Raw genomic sequence first — 13,211 nt, 5'->3', positions numbered from 1 at the left:
CGTGACAGAATCATTTCAGAGGCGGGTTCAGCTCTTACAGCTTGTGTGTGTCCAGAGGATGATGCAACATTTTGTTTCAAACAGTCAAAGTCCACAGATAGTTTCCTACATGTTCAATAAGCCTGCAGGCTGCTCTGATCTGGCGTCTGCTGCCCGGCGTCTGAGTTTCTGTTGCCATGGTTACCAACTACCGTTTACTCAGCACATGCATGTAGAGGACAGAGGGGGCTTGCTGAATAGGTATATTTATAAAATAATTACATTTCAGATGGTATGTCGCGTCAGCTATATTCGGCCTTTCATTTAATATATTATAGAGAAGTTTTCAAAAATGATGCAAAAGTTTATGAAGACAGGGCATAGTGGCCGTGAGAGCTCTAACTGCAGCTTAGTAAAACACATTCAAATAGATAAAAGATCAGCAAATTAAGAATAAATTTCCATCAACTTGACTGTACAACAGACAAGCTGGTGTTATGCTCCAGCCTGTTGAACTCTCTCTGCTGTCATACAGCAGGGCCATTTTTTTCAGAAATAACACCTAAACACAGTCAAGGTAAAACAATGCTAAAGAAAGAAAAAAAAAAACAGATAGAGGCAATGTGTTATGTGTGTTTGGTAAAATGTAAGAGGTGACAGGTCTCAGACTTACTACGGATGGGCTGAATCAGATGAGGAATGACAGGAAGGATCTTGGACCCTCCGCATTCCAGCATTTCATGGATTCCCTTACAGGCCAAGAGCTCCAACGGATGATCAGTTTCATATAATCCGTCAAAGAACAGTGACAGGTTGTAAGCCAGCTTCTCAATATCCACCTGAAGACAGAAATGCTCATTTGTACATTTATGTTCAGGTATTCTTGGCAACTGTCATTTGCAGGGAAACAGAAAGAGGGAAGGGGGGCAAGAATCATTTTAACTTTCCATGTAACTAACAAACTGCAGTTCCACCACCAGCCAGTAGAGTGCATGTAACTAATAAACTGCAGTTCCAACATCAGCCAGTAGAGGGCATGTAACTGGCTTATTCTATGAAACTGGTGCCATTTGAGTCCTCAACATTTGATGACATTAAAAATCCATAAAAATGAGTCTAACTGTATTTTAAACCCCTTCATTATTTCCATGGTTCAACTCAGGAGTTTTGCCTTTTACATCTTAAACAAATTAACATTGGTAAGAAGTTTCTGGTGCTTAAAAGTGATTTGGTGAAAAGTACTCAGACAAAAGAAGTTGGTAGAAACAGAGGGATGAAGTTATTTGAGGAGACCTATAATCACCAGATATTACCCTCACACAACGATGTCTTATGTTTCTGGATAATTCCAGTGAAAATGAAGAGTTTCCATTCAAACTAAATTAATTGATGAATTTCCCTCTCCGAGTAAATTATCCAAATAAATAAATGAGATAACTTGGATATGTAAGTGGTTTATTTAATCATGCGTTAAGTTTTTTTTTTTTTTTTTCTTTGATTTTTTGGCTTTGATGACAGAAACATGGCGTCCATGTCTCTCTTCCCTGCTGCAGCGGTGCATCTGATGTAATCAGGAGAGAGCGGGTTTATTAAAATGAAGAGACGTTTTCTGTCTGGAACTTAAGAAAGAAGAAGAAGAACTGACTTTTCTCTTTGTCTAAACCCATGCAGATGGCAGAACATTGTGATTTTTGGTTGGGAAACTGCTCCCAAAAGACCATGAGGAACTTTTTTTTCTTCTTTTTAATAAATGCTGTTTTAATTTATGCAAGACAGCAAAGGTAAGACATGCTTTCTGACTTTTACAAACGTGCAGCATAAATCGGGTCTTCTTCTGCCTCTGGTTCGGTGAATCTTGGTCGTAGCGAGATGAAACTTCCAGCTGTGGAATCTGTGAGATGTGAGCTTTCAGTAGAGTTTGTTCGTGTTCATGCTGTGGGAGACATCATTTGTGTTTACATATTTTTCGGACTTTGTGTAGCTGCCCTTTAAATTGTTTGTTGTCTTAACTGTGTTTGTTGGTTATAGAAATGGCTTTACTGAGCCAGAAACCTGGATAATGAAGCAGTGAAGGTGCATGGATGGAAGTTATTGTGCATATTGTAAATATTTCTCTCTCCTCACCATCTAGAAGCTGTGAGATTCTCATCCTGCTTTCTGTCTGTTCACCTGATGCTGATATTCATCACATATTGTTCCTTCTGTGTTTAGAAGGAAGCAGCTTCACAGCTTTAAATTCATCCTGCTGACTTTTTACCTTTTAGTTAGTAAATCCTGAACATTTCATCCTTCTTTCTCATAAATATGTGGTTTTATAAATATATATGAAGAAATATTTTAACTGTTGCTGTTTAAAGAGAAAACTGCTGCTAAACCTGTTTATGTGTTTAATGCAGGGGTCTGCAGCCTTTCCAATCCAAAGAGACATTTTTCCCTCAGCCAGCTAAATAAAACTCGTTTAGAGACGCAAATGTTACCAGACTTTTCAAAAAGGAAACTTAATATATTTTTAATGAAGAGCCACCATAGGATGTTTATTATTTTTAAAGAACCACATTTTTATTTCTGTTTTTGGGTTTTAAAATAAACAAAAACATAAAACCTTTATTAAAAAAAAGAGGATAAACAGACTTTCTTCTAAGGGATGTAGATATTTGTGGAAAATGATGTAAAGTAAAAGAAAAAAAAGTTCCTGGTTTCCAACCTAATGACAAGAAAGATTTAAAAAAATATTTTAGCCACGTATTTAGAGACATTGTGGAAGGTCCAGAGAGACACTTGCAGCTCCAGAGTCGCAGGTTGGAGACCCCTGATGTCGTGTTAGTAAACCAACATTTACTGTATTTTCTTTATATAACCGTAGGTCTTCTTTTAAAGGAAAGAGACATTTTGTGTGTAACAATGCGATTAATCGCGATTAAAAATTTTAATTGTTGCCCAGCACTACTTTTTTTTTTTTTTTGTACAAGTTTGTTATAGAATCTTACAGCATCACATTTATCCAGTCTGTTTGAATACTGCTTTAATTATGTGGCCTGTATGGAGTCTTATATGATGAAGTCTGCATTAGTGTCCTCCAGAGCTCAGGTACAGTTGTCCAGCCTTAGATATTCATCATAATTTCACTTCTTAATAAGGTGTACAGTTCAGCAGCAGAAGATGCATCTGTAGGAGCATCCATCCCTTTTCCTGCATTAAAAGACAGCAGAGCTCAAACACACTTTCATCACATGGGTTTTGGCCTTTGGGTGAACACTCTTGCTTGCAAAGGGCCAACTCCACCATGTCACCGGGTTTCATGCTGTCCTCGGCACCATACATCTCGGGAAGTGTGTACATGAGAACAGGGCGACCTCCAATAACACCATGGCCGGACTTTGCTCTTATCTTGTGTGAATTCATCAAGTTCATCCTGCATAAAAACAAACAAACAAAAAACTTTTTATATAAACCAATGTTTGCATTACACACACACAATCCAACCGTTGCTGCGTAAAACCAACTGATGTGGGATTTTTTGTAATAAAGCCACGGAACAAAGACATGAAGGTAAAATTGACGGTGACAGGACTTTGCGAGTCGCTGCTCTCCAAGGTGCTGACCCGCGTACAGGTAGAAACATGTTTATGGTCAAAATGCTCTTTTTCTTTTGCCACTCAAACTGCCAAAGCTTTTATTGTCTAAATGTAGTTTTCACTTGCTTAGTAAGATTGCTCGCTCCTCTCAGCATCACAGTTTTACTCTTTAATTCTATTTAATAGAAAAATGTTTAGTTTTGTTTTTCTTTGTGCATCATTATTATATCATTACCACATGAAGAGCATCGTGCATTTAGCTGCTATTCCCATTGTTATTCTGTAAACTAGGTTTTACCTTTAAAATGTTGGTTGGTGTGTTTTGGCCATGGGGCAGTCATGACAGACAGTAAGCTATAGAAGAATAAGAGGACAGATGTCTGGAGACTTACCTGAACTAGATTTAGGAAGCAGAATTGGATAAGACTTTTATCTAAGAAGTCACCAGACAAACGTCCATCACCTTGGAGAGTTTGGAAAAGGTTTATCCAAAGTGGTGCACTTTGTTTCCTCAGGATTCTCCACCACGACTCCATCCGCTGGTTTGCAGTACTGCAGCCGTAGAGGAAACTTCGTCTCTTGCTAAACTATCTGCTTGATTCCTGCACAAAAAGACCATCATGTTCTCGATGTGCCGTTCTCAGTACCTCTGTCAGCACGTAGTCGCTCTGGACATCCTCTCAAGCGCTCAATGGAAGTAATGAAATAGTCCACAATTACTTTGGGGTGGTTGTTTGTTCTGTAGGCTTCCATCCACACAACATAGCGACTGAAACCGTCAATGCACCCGTTAATGGCAGTGCCATATGGCTTCAGTTTATCATAAGAATCCACATGCCATAGAGCGTTGGGTCTTTGTTGTGGTGATGCCTGCGTCTCAGACGCCGTGCCCGCCTGAGTTCAACGTCTTCAGGGTCAAACAGCTTGATCAGCTGTCTTACTGTGTCTTGTGTTACCACATATCCTCTCTGTATTGCACGCAGGTGTAGCCATCGATACCCTTGCATCTGCCCATTACCGGCTGTTTCCTCTTGCAGGAATGCAGCCACGTCTTCCAAGTTGGTTTCTCCTCCTGAATAGTTGCAGTTTCTGACACAGTCTCTTCAAAGACGAATACTTATTATAAAGCTATCTATCTATCTATCTATCTATCTATCTATCTATCTATCTATCTATCTATCTATCTATCTATCTATCTATCTATCTATCTATCTATCTATCTATCTATCTATCTATCTATCTATCTTTCTATCTATCTATCTATCTATGGGATCTGGTGGAAAATAGAAAAAACCTAAATAATAAAATAATATTTGAATACACATTAAAATAATTCCATATAAAAATATACAAGTTATTAAAAAAGTAATTATAGAAAATAAAATGGATTGAAAAAAACTAATCTTGATATCAGTTATAGACCACATCGCCCAGCCCTACACATAGTCGGGCTTTTTGAAAAGACCCTTACAAACATGTAGACTTTGGGAAACTTAATGTTTGAGGCAAACAGCCAGCAATCACCCAGCGAGCAGATGATACCACCATGTTCATGAAGCAGTTAGTAAAAGGACTGTGCCAGTGCTTGCAGGTGATTGGCTGCTGATCCTGTGTCTGCAGCTCCGCCCTCTTCCAGGATTGGTCGCCAGCAGCTCCGTCGTCTCTGTGATTGGCCAGTCTGGAAGACTCCTCTATATAAGCTCCTGATCTCCTTCATTCTGGGCAGCTGTGTCAGACTGGAGCAGTTCTCCACTGAGGACTGGGTTCTGGCTGTTTACTTCTGTCCCAGGACGCTCCAGTCCTCAATACACCTAAAAGTAAACACTAAAGAGCGTATGGATCAATAAACATGTTTGAGAGTAAAGGATTGTTAGCTTTTATTTCCATTTAAAATGTCCCTTCTGGCTGGTAAATAAATACATGTAGAGAATTATTTATTCCCAGTCAACATGACCAGGAAACGTCCAGATAGCAGATATTTTATGGCCAGTTAATGTATTTCATTAGTGTTCTGTGTATTTAATTAGGATCCGTGTTTATAATCAGGGTTTTCCAGGATCGGGACGACTTGTGGAAAAGTGTTCAGTTCTTTGTTTGCTGGACTTTTATTTGTGATTTATTTTTTCTAATTTCTTTCAAAGACACTGGAAGCCGAGCTGCTGTGTTCGAGTGTTTCAACCATGTGAACAGTTGGACGGCACAAAACTTTCTACAACTCAACAGTTCTAAATCTGAAATGATCTTCATCAACCCTCCTCACTCCACCGCCCATATTGAAGACAGTCTTGGTCCTCTCTCCTCTAACATCACCCCCTCTGCCAGAAACCTGGGTGTTATACTTGATTCCAGTCTTAATTTTCATCTTCACATGAAAAAAGTCACCCAGTCCTGTTTCCTTCACCTCCGCACCATCAGTAAAATCAAACCTGTCCTCTCCCGGCCCGATTTAGAAAAAGTTATCAATGCTCTCATTTTCTCCAGACTCGACTACTGCAACTCCCTCCTCTCCGGTCTTGACAATAAATCCTCTCTCGCCTCCAACTTGTTGAAAAGGCAGCAGCTCGGCTTCTCACTGGTTTTAGCAGAAGACAACATATGACCCTGTTTTAGCCTCGCTGCACTGGCTCCCTGTACGTTTTAGAATTGATTTTAAGGTTTTACTGATTACTTTTAAAGCTCGTTTAGGTCTGGCACCCGGCTACATGACAGAGTTACTGACACCCAACGAGCCTCCCCGCAGCCTTAGATCCTCAGGCAGGTCCCTTTTAGCTGTGCCAGGGTCCAAACTCAAGACCAGAGGTGACCCAGCTTTTTGGCTCCGAGCCCCTCGACTCTGGAACGACCTACCTGAGGAGATAAGGCTGGCACCATCAGTTTCATCTTTAAGTCACTTCTTAAAACACACTTTTATCCACTGGCCTTTTTATAACCTTTTTATTTACTTATTTACTTTATTTCTGACTTATTTATTGTCAGACTTCTATTTGTCTGTGGAAATGTGCTCATGCATGTGTCTTTTCTTTGTTGGTTTTATTACCTTACTTTGCTGTGTGCTGTTCAGCACTTTGTAAACCTTGTTTTTTAAAAGTGCTATACAAATAAAAATTTATTTATTTCTTTATTTAAAAGAACAAATGTTCAGCTTTCATGTTTAGAGTGTGAACTCTCTTTATGTGTGATGGAAAGAAACTCTGGGTCGGCCTGATCCATCACATCTACCTGTAACGTCCAGCTGCAGCAGACCCAGAAAGAGTGCTGACACCAAGACCACCAAGAGACCAGGACCACTAGAAGAAGGACCTGTCTGGACAGAACCTGGAGAACATCAGAGAACAGGTTTATTGTGAACAATAGACGTCATTGTTGACTCTCTTGGTGCTGTCCAGGTCAGGTGTTTCTGGTGGCCTCAGGTGCAGCGTTGACTGCACTACAGTAGCTACTTCCACACTGTCTACATGTGGACTGTCTTCTTCTATGGTGCTTTTAAGAGCTTACTTATCCCAAACGCTGCTCCTGCCCCTATCAAACAAAGCCGCTACTGCAGGTTTAAAGCTGAGAGGGTTCTCACGTCACACAGTTTGTCCGTTCAGAGACACCGTAGTAAAAGTGGTGGCACAAATGTGGCAGCTGCATGTCTGTGGACGTACGCCACGTAGATATAAACGTCTCATTGTAAAAGAATAAAACATGTTATTTTAGTAAAGTGTTTAGATGCCAATAGAAGCAGTTTCTGATGATATGTGACATTTTCTGTCAGTGACCTTTGTTTTTGTTCCACGCTGCACCTTTAAGCTCAGTTTTGAAGCTTCCTTTAAAGAACTCTGACATGTTTTTATATTTCAGGTTGCCTCACTTTAGTCCAGCCACGGTCATGTTTTTCCCAGCATGCATCATTCTGACCAGTAAACAGGGATTATTGCTTATATCCAGGTAGAAGTATGTTTTCAGACGGCCTGTACATGTTTTACTTTTCCCTGTGAAGAAACGCTGAGTGAAAAGTTGATGCTGAAATCAGTGGATCCATTCAGCTCAAAGACGTCATAAAAACTTGTATTTAGACTCAGTTTCAGCTCAGATGAATTAGTTATTAAACTGCATGTTTCTATGTGCAGTTAAAATGTTTCCAGTAAATTCCTGCATGGTGCAAGTTGTCAGTGATGTTTGCAGCTTTGATCCGTCATTATGAGCACGTTCCAGCCTGATGCAAAGCTGCCGTCTCCCTTTCACACTCGCTGCTTTAACACATTTATTACATGTTTATTACAACTGATGAGAGAACGCTGAAAAACCAACAAGACACATTTAACCAGCTTTTATTTTCATTTAACTTGTGATAAAAACGTGAAGTATTAAATTCTTCTTAAACTCTGGTTTTTGGAGGCCATGTTGAAACAAAGTGTGAACGGGTTAAACATCAGTATTCTGCTTTACAGTCATGGTGGCCTGGAGCTTCCAGCTGCAGTAAAAACAGTTAAAAAGCAAACATGCCCACATTAAAACATCCAGTCTGGAAGCAGCAAACCTACCATGCAGGTTTCTGGACTTTGGGAAGAAAGCAGAGATCCTGGGAAAAGCCCACATGGGCAAAGTGAAGAGGAAACTTCCACATAGCTGAGGTTTGACCACGGGGCCTTCTCTGGGAGACGATAGTACCTGCAGGGTATTTTATATCGGTGGGAATCTTTGACACAGTATTGAGGCCTTGAAGAAAAGTAGACTTGTATTTCCACTAAATAGACTCAGATGTGTGTGTGGGCAGCCTGAAGGAATACATGCTAACAAAGTAGCCTGAAGTGTTTGATTCACACATAAAAGCAGCTGCTGGAAAGTTGTCCACCTCCTCATGGCCTCAAACAGACGTCTCTGTTTTCTTTTAGCTCTGTGCTTCATTTGATGGAATTACAAGTGAGTTCGCTTTGAACATGTGATCAGAATGAAGCAGCACTAGACTGTCTGAAGGCGTATTTCCACCATTGTAAAGCTAAACTGAGCTGATGTCATTGGGACCAGGTCACAGATGCTTTAGAAATGACTTTGGAGGGAGAAATCATTGGTTTTTATCTTTTTATAAAGGTGGATTTTACACTGGAAATAAAAACGTAAAACTTCAGATTATCTGGTTTAAGGTGAAATTCTATGTCCAGCTACAATAAATATTTAGTGAAATCCCTGCAACGGCTCCTGGATGTGAAAGTAGATTTTAGAGCCTTTTTGGAAGCAGAAAGTAAACTGAGAAGTTTTTATTTTTCTTCATTTAGATGTTCACTTCCACTTTTTTGGTCTTTTTGGCATCAAACTTGCATATTTGCTGCTTCTGCCGTGTGTTTGCCTCCATATGTTGCTTTTATGTATTTATCCCTGGAAAGTTCCTCGTCTTCCTCCATCTGTTCCCGACTCTAGGACCAAAGTTTGGATTTGTAATCATGCTGATGTCCCACCTGTCCACTTCCAGGCCTCCCAGCGTTTATTTCTCCTCTAATGCTCCGTCAGGGACCAAGCAGTAAGGCAGCAGGATGCAGGTTTGCTTCAAAACTGCTTCATTTACCCCAAAACCTGAAACCTGTCACCACATCCAGGATTTAACTAAACAGCCTGACAAGAGGCCAAATAAATAGAAGTAGAGTGAAAATCCGAAGTAAAGAGAAGTGAAAGAAATGAAGGAATAAATGAACAGAAACAAACTTCCTGAACAATCAAACAGGAAGTTAAATACCAGTTTAGAAAAGCCAAAGTAAACACAAAGAGGGGAAATAAAACGGCTACTACATTTTGAACCAACCTCAAAATGAAGCCCAAACCCCCCCAATGACTCTGCAGTGTCATAGGGGGGTTGTGGTGGAATCCAATGAAGCTGCAGTAGTTTATCAGTCCTCAGACCTGGACCAGGCCTTTGCTGCACCAGGAAGGAGAGACTGAACCCAGGTACCTGAAAGAAAAGAAACACATGAATACGAACATAATCTGACCTCACAGCGTGAAGGTGTGTTCAATATTGTAGGTATGAGGAATGAAAGGAAGGAAAGAGGTGTGTGAAATAGTGTGTATCGTGTTTAGACTTCTGCTTGCAGAGACAATGAAAGTGGAAATCTACTGGTGGTGAGGTGGAGATATTAGCATGTGTGGCTGGCCGTCACACTCATACACAGGAAGTGGAGGAGAATGAAATGTGTTTATTGTCACGTCTTTGTTCCAGTTTGAACACAAGAATCTTCATGATGCAGTTTCCAGAAGTTTCCAGTCTGAAACGACATCATCACAACACAAGCACCAACATGTTGATAGCAGGAAAGAATCTGATGGAAAGGCCAGAACGTTCCAGATGTTTTTCCTGCTGGGATTAATGCATCATCTGAGCATCATTAGAACTGTTCACACTGAACTCGGATTCAGGTTTAAGTCCAACTTTAGATCATGATGAGCCTTCAAACAGCCATGAGATGAGCTCTGAACTCAGAGGATCAAAGCTTTTTCTCCTCTGAGTCTCCATCGTTCCCTCTAACATCTGCATCATCCAGCTGTGTGTGCATGGCTACAGCGGTCCAGTCTCATGAGTCCAGTCTCAGGTCCTGCTGGCTCTTCTTTCTATGATAAAATGGCAGCTAGAATCAGAACAAAGTGCAGGAAACTGTTGTTCCTGCTGCTGATGGAAACATCTTTTAATCCCATCAGTGATTCATGTTGAAGCTGATTTTAGAAGCTGAGTGTTTCTAAAAGGTTTCCTCAGACTTCCTCTGCTGGTTTAGTGTCGCTGCTTCTTTTCCGTGTAAAGGTTTGTCAGAAATGAGCTCTTCTGCTTCAGCATCACTGTTGGCTTGATTGTGTAGAAATGGCAGAAGTTTCTAGTTTAGCTCTGAAGTGTAAACTCTGGTTGAGGTGATGGCAGGATTAGCAGCTGCTCTCCCTGTTTGAGCCGCTACATGCATCAATACTTCACAAAGGCCTTAAAGGTCTGAATTATTTCAATGTGCACAAATGAGCTGCTTTTCCATCTTTAAATTCCCTGATGGTTCATGCAGGTTCAGCTTTTACTGCCAGGTGAGGTAGAAGCTCCAACCTTCAATTATCCCTGTAAGAAAGTCAGGAATGTTCAAATAAAAGCATCAAAATCTTCATTTAAAGAAACATGAAGCTGACTGAAGCTGATAAACTACATTTAAATGAAACAGTGAAAGTTTTCAGCTCAAACATTTAAAATTCACCTGCTGACTGAAAACAGATTCATGAAAGTTTATTTGAAATGTGGAGTTTGAAGAATTTAATCCAAAGTCAAACATCTGGAGACAGAATGGGAAAACTGAACATTCGACTTTTTGTTTCAGAAACTATTTCTGATGTGAAAAAATCTCTAATTCAACATGTGAAAGAGTGAAAAAGTCAAATGAAGGACAGAATGAGGCAAACAGAGCGACGCACTGGGAGGATTTTCATTTCCAGCATCATGAAGTGAAACTGACAAGAACTAAACACAAACCATGTCCAGTTGATCCTGGAAGAATCCCAGCTTCTATCTTTAAAGGAGGGAAAACAGGAAACATCCAAGGAATCATCTAGAAGAGTTTCATACGTGAATCTGAAAGGCTGTTTCTGAAGAAGACAGACGCTTCCAGACTGAACTCTGGTTAATAATGTCTGACAGGATCAAACTCTTTACACAACACAAACACTGAGGAAGAAAACAAGCTGAACAAGAAGCCAAACCCAGGAAGCAGAGGATGATGAAGGTGCTGATGAAGATGTGGAGGAAGATCAGAGTCAGAGGAGACTCTGTAGAAGGACAGAGTTCCAGCAGGACGCTCCACATACGCTGCTACTGCTGGAGACGGAGGAGGAGGACATGCTGTTCATCTGTTATTGTGAGAGACAGCGTAACCATGACGATGAGAGCAGCTCAGACTCCATGAGGATTCATTTCCTCCCAACACGCCGTCTTTACTGGTTCCTCTCCTTCTGGTTCCTCTGGAACTCACTGACAAACGTCTCCTCTCTACTAACATCCCAGTAACAGCGAGCAGTCAGAACATTTCCACACAGAACACATCTGTCTGGATGATCAGGACATGACTGAGGGACGTCCACTAATGGAAACTTCCTGTTGTTGTCAGACAGGTGGAGCTTCCTGTTCACCGTGTTTGCTTCCATTGACTTTCCAGGAATCTGATGGAGAGAACAGAACCAATCCAGATTCAGGTGTTGATCTATTGACACGTTGATGCTGACTTTGAAAGTGATGAATCCAATGAAAACACACACACACACTTTCTCAGACCTGGTCTCAGCCATCGCTCTCCAATAGGCTCCACTCTGAAAGGAGGAGGGGGGTCAGGTTTGGCTTCTGTCTCCATCTAATCCCTTCTCCTCTACATCTGACTGTTTTTAAGCAGCTTCATCAAACATGAGGGAAATGAATGAAATGTCTGAGCTCCTTGTGTGTGAGAAGCTTTCGCCCCCAGCCTCTAAGAGACCAATCACCACTTTGACCTGCTTCTACTTTAATATGAGACTCCTCAGTGAGGACATGATGGAGGAGATGAAAAGATGCTGCTGACAGGAGGAAACTAGACAGGTGAGGTAGAAGTGGACAGACAGGTATGAGGAGCTGTATAGGCCATAATTCATCCTCACACACACACAGTTTTATTCATACATACACACATTTTCTCTCTCACATACTGTACATATATTCTTACTCTCACATGCTCACATTTTCTTTCCCTCTTTCATTTATTTTCTCTAATTCAGTGGACGTAGTTAATACGGTAATATCTGCATGTAAGAATAGAACATGTATGTAGAAGAAGAGTGTGTGTGTGTGTGTGTGTGAGGAAAGATTTGGTGGAAACGGAAGGAGTTTGGTGGAAAAGGCAGGCAGTTCATGCTGCGCTGTGATTGGCTGAGAAGCAGGTGCAGGTCGTCTCTAGTTCCCGCCTGACATGGATGGAAGAAATGAGACGCAGTGGTTTCAGAAATCTTTCATCATGACATGGTTGTGTTGGTCTCTTGAGCAGCAGAGGACGGTTCATCCGTCCCTAATAAAACTCAGACCGGGTCCAGCATCAGATGAGAGAACTCTTCAGACCTAAAGCCTCAGCAGTCCAGGCATGTACTCAAGACCTGGACCAGAGGGTCGCCACGGTCTTTAAGACACAAGACTCACAAACACTTTGGCAGCTGGACGTCCCGACCGAGGAAAAGGTGAAAATAAAATGTGAATAGAATCTCCATGTGTTAGTTCCAGTGGACTAAGTCCGTCCTGTAGTGTGTGTTTGCTCATGTAGCTGCAGGCTGTGCTGCTGCTCCCATTAAAGGGAAACACACTTCTGAGAGTCATAGAAGCATCAGCAGTGGCAGCTGGGGAATAACGTGTTGTATGACATGTTGTCAGAGGACAGAAAGTCTTTCTTTGCTGGAGGCTGCGTTCACACCTAATAACCTGCAGACTCTAGACCCGGTCCAGTTGGGGGTCTGCTCCATTCTTCCTGCCCCAGTTAATGGGACTATTTTAATAACACACTCTCCTCACCAGAGCAGCTGTTACAGTCGTCTTTCCACCACTTATCTGGATCACACATTACATAATTAGTTTATTCACAAGCTGATGGGATAAAAATAAAGCTGGTAAAATGAAGCTGCTCTTTTATTTTTAGTCTTTTAGTAAAA

At 41.1% G+C, this 13,211-nt stretch overlaps 1 long non-coding RNA gene across 1 annotated transcript; it reads right to left on the bottom strand.

Moving 5' to 3' along the window:
* Positions 1 to 9,339: 9,339 nt before the first annotated feature.
* On the bottom strand, positions 9,340 to 11,530 carry LOC121655552. The gene is made up of 3 exons (XR_006013239.1): positions 11,026 to 11,530; positions 9,697 to 10,620; positions 9,340 to 9,480 (listed from the first exon to the last, which is right to left on the bottom strand). It is a non-coding gene; the product is annotated as an uncharacterized LOC121655552 (long non-coding RNA).
* Between the last annotated feature and the right edge of the window lie 1,681 nt (positions 11,531 to 13,211).

This window comes from Melanotaenia boesemani, chromosome 2 (genome assembly GCF_017639745.1).
Source record: "Melanotaenia boesemani isolate fMelBoe1 chromosome 2, fMelBoe1.pri, whole genome shotgun sequence".
In the NCBI taxonomy this organism is placed as follows: Eukaryota; Metazoa; Chordata; class Actinopteri; order Atheriniformes; family Melanotaeniidae; genus Melanotaenia; species Melanotaenia boesemani.
Note: the sequence above shows the minus strand (reverse complement) of the source record. Positions and strands in the feature narration are given on the sequence as shown.